Source organism: Octopus bimaculoides, chromosome 23, assembly GCF_001194135.2.
Source record: "Octopus bimaculoides isolate UCB-OBI-ISO-001 chromosome 23, ASM119413v2, whole genome shotgun sequence".
NCBI classification, from domain to species: domain Eukaryota; kingdom Metazoa; phylum Mollusca; class Cephalopoda; order Octopoda; family Octopodidae; genus Octopus; species Octopus bimaculoides.
In genome coordinates this window covers 24374215-24378573 of record NC_069003.1, presented here as the reverse complement: position 1 = coordinate 24378573, position 4359 = coordinate 24374215, and positions in this window count along the sequence as shown.

The following is a 4359-nucleotide window of genomic DNA, read 5'->3' as shown; positions in this document are numbered from 1 at the left end:
ATATATATATATATATATATATATATATATATATATACATATATATATATATATATGTATATATATATATATAGTATACACACACACATGCATATATATGTATATGCATATGAATGTATGTGAATGCATGTACGGATACACATGTGTGCGTGAATATATATATACACATATACATAAAATAAGTACCAATCCAACACTGGGATTACATCGACTTACCCACATCCCCTGAAATTACTAGCCTTGTACCAAAATTGGAAACCAATATATATATTATGAATGTAGATGATGTATACATATAAATGCATGTTTGTGCGCGTGCGTGTGTGTGTGTGTATGTACACATGTATGTATGTACACCAGTTAACTATCTTTCTATATCTGTATTTTAGAGAAAAGATGTGTTGACCCAACGACTCCTACTGGCAGTGTTCAAAACTCAACAAGCTACAAACTTGGATCAGAAGTTAGCTATAAATGCTTGAGAAATGGCTACACATTAACTTCAACTTTTCCACTGAAGTGTGTTGAAACCAATGGCGTTCTCCTCTGGGACAGAACTTTGCCAACTTGCCAAGGTACAGTCTATTGTTTGCTTTTGTTTTTCTTGTAGAAGAGTTGTTTTCAACCATTTCTTACTTACGGATCACTTTGATTACTGTTCTATTCTGATGGACCCCTCATAGCCATTTAATGTTTAAAAGCTAGTTTTATAAATACTTCTTTCAAAATTCTTATTTTGTTTTTCAAACATTCATTTGTGTAGTTATGAACTGTGCAAAAGCTCAAATAGAGAAACTGAATTGTTTCTGGCAATAAATACATGAAATGAAAAATTTCTTCATGGATCCTTAAAATGCTACTTCGGATCTCCATTTTACTATCTTGCTTGCACAAACCCCCAAAAATCTTATATGAGCCCCAGCTGAGAACCACCATTGCAGAATAATCACATTCATAGAAAAAAATGATCATTAGAAATTACTAGAATTTTCTATGGTTAATCAGAATTGTGTGAGTTAATATTTGTAAGATATTCTTGCATTAATAAGGAACTTATTTTTTGGTATTTTTATAATTAAATAAATTGCACTGTGTAACATTTTTTTTTATTTTTCATTTATTTATTTATTTATTCATTTATTGACTTTGGTCAGTAATTGCTATTTCCTATTTGCTTCTATCTAGAAATTAAAGGAAATGACAACTAATCCTGTCAAACTTTGCTTTTGTGACCTGGACATCAATGTTTTGAAACTGACTAATTTTCCATTACATTTCAGACAGATTCAGTGCTGTAGCAAATATTCTGTTCAATATCACAGATTTTCTTATCAGTTGCTTGATCTTAACCATTTGAGCATGTCTCTTATTGACTGACAATATGTGAATCTCTGATTATGAGCTGGAGTTGCCATGTGCTGAGAAGGATTCTTTGGAGTTTTAATAAATGTAACAAAAGAAAAGTTTGAAGGAAATGTTAGCCATTTTTCATACTTTCCAGGAGTGAGCAAAACAGAAATAACAGTCACTGCCCAAGGACAAAAATTGTATTATTGACATATGCATTAATTTATTTAACATGTCTTCTTTTACCAGATACTATGGCCCCTATAATATCCAACTGCCCTACGGATCCTATCTATGTTGATCCACTGCAGCAGGTCACATTGCCCACTCTGCAGGTTGAAGACAATTCTGGTATCTACCAAACGCTGCTACCAAACAATTTCAATCCAACACAAGTGATAACCAAAAATGAACAGCTCACGTTTACTTATGAAGATTTCTCTGGAAATCGCAAAAGCTGTGTGATACAAGTCAGACTAAGAAGTAAGTTTTATTCATGATTTTTACTTTTATAAGGATTTTCGAGCGAGATCATTGCCAGTGCTCCTGGACTGGCTCTTGTGCGGGTGGCACATAAAATACACCATTTTGAGCGTGGCCATTGCCAGTACCGCCTGACTGGCCTTCGTGCGGGTGACACGTAAAAGCACCCACTACACTCTCTGAGTGGTTGACGTTAGGAAGGGCATCCAACTGTAGAAACTCTGCCAAAACAGAGCCTGGTGTTGCCATCCGGTTTCACCAGTCCTCAGTCAAATCGTCCAACTCATGCTAGCATGGAAAGCGGACGTTAAACGATGATGATGATGATGATGATAGAAACTTGGACCGTTGTTGCTATTGTTGTTTAGCCCTAAAGTCAACCCTGATTGAATTGAGTAAACATATCCTCAAATGCATTCCAACCATGGCTGTCCAGTCGTTTAAGGGGTCTCAACAATTACATTATCTCATGCATTCTTGCCTTATTTTCAAGACAATGGAATGCAATTTGTGAGAGATTTGGCTGCTGTTTCTAGCAGTTCAAGTAACTGTGTGGCAGATATATAGAATTTATAGTTATGAGATAATATATTATCAATACAAAACAATCTTATAATAATTCTACTTGTTTCTCCACGCGATTAGTTGAAGGGGGTGAGAGGAGGAGGGGAGAGGGAGTAATGGTGGAGATTGAAATGTGTAATTTTTTTTTTTTTTTTGAACAAATTTTTTTCTTACTCCATTACTTAGCCTGTCTCTAAAACTTTCACGTGATTAGTTGAGGAGAAATGCAACGAGCAAAAGATAAAAGGGACAAAGAAAATGGTGAGAGAAAAAAGAGGGAGAGATGAAGAGTGAATGAGAAAGAGAGAGAGTGTTGTGTACTAAGTCTATAAAATTGTGCATAAAGTATATAAAGTGTATATATATATATATATATATATATAAAGTGCATTAAGCAATCATCATATTACAATTTCCTTCACTTTGCAATGAATAGCAGACGAGTGACTGTCCTTTGAGACAGTAAAAACTCAGGCTATGCTTTTAGAGTTTTTGGCTAAAGTTTTCAGAAATAACCCAATAAGTCTACCATTAATTCCATGAAATATTCACAGATCCTGCTAGTATGAATAAATAAGCATTACATTTGATAAGAGTAAACTGAATGCTAACAAAAATCAAATATCTAACTATTGCAGTTCGGCCACAAATGAAGCTGACATGTCCAACCAACATCACTATTGGGGAAGAAACCACCAAACTTACATTGAGGGACAAAATACAGGGAGAGCACTACACTACACTCGTGGTGGATCCAGAAGAAATCGTTCGTAATAGTGCAACAATTGGTAAAGAGATTTTGGTGAAGGTACATGCATCAAATGGAACTCAAACCCTGAACTGTTCGTTTTACGTCCATGTCAAAGGTAAAGAATGATTGTGTTGCAGATTCTTTTCATAATTGTATCAGTGTTAATACAGAATTATGGAGAAACGTTGCATATATATATAGACAGATATGCATACATATATATATATATATATATATATGTATACACACTATATATATATACATAATATATATACATATATATACATATACATATGTATGTATACATGTATGTCTAATGTATGTATGAATGTGTGTGTATATATATATATGTGTGTGTGTGTGTATATATATATATATGTATATAAATATGTGTATATATACATACATATATACACACATATATATACATATATATATATATATACACACACACACACACACACACACACAAACACACCTTCACTGATATATACTTTATCTTTTATCTTGTATTTGTTTCAGTTATTAGACTGTGGTCATGCTAGACACCACTTTACACACACACACACACACACACATATACATGATGTATTTTCAGTTTCTGTCTACCAAATCCACTCACAAAGCTTTGATTGATCGGACTGAGGCTACAACAGAAGACACTTGCCCAAGGTGCCATGCAATGGGGCTGAACCCAGAACCATGCCTATACATAAATTTCAATTCCTCTCCTATTTTACCATTTGTTTTTTCTATTTTCCCAGATAACAAATGCCATCATGAAGCTTTAAACAAACCAGCCAATGGTACAATGCAATGCAATTCACTGGCAAATGGTGCTGCAACCTGTACTATTACTTGTAACCCAGACCACTATTTTCCAAATGGTGCAACCACCTTCACTTTGTCTTGTAGCTCAAACAATGACTGGTCAAGTGAGGTTCTTGACTGCGCCCGTAAGTACTAAATCTATTATTTCCTAATTGGTTTATGTATGTATGTATGTACGTAAGTATGTATGTGTGTATGGATGTATGTGTATGTATGTTTACATGTATGTATGTATGCGTATATATATATATATATATATATATATATATATATAAATAAATATATATAATTATGTGTATTTCTTCTATCTTAATGAATAAAAATTCTTCTGATAGACTAAATGGGTTAATAGAAACCAATGTAGCAAAGAACACAAAATAACT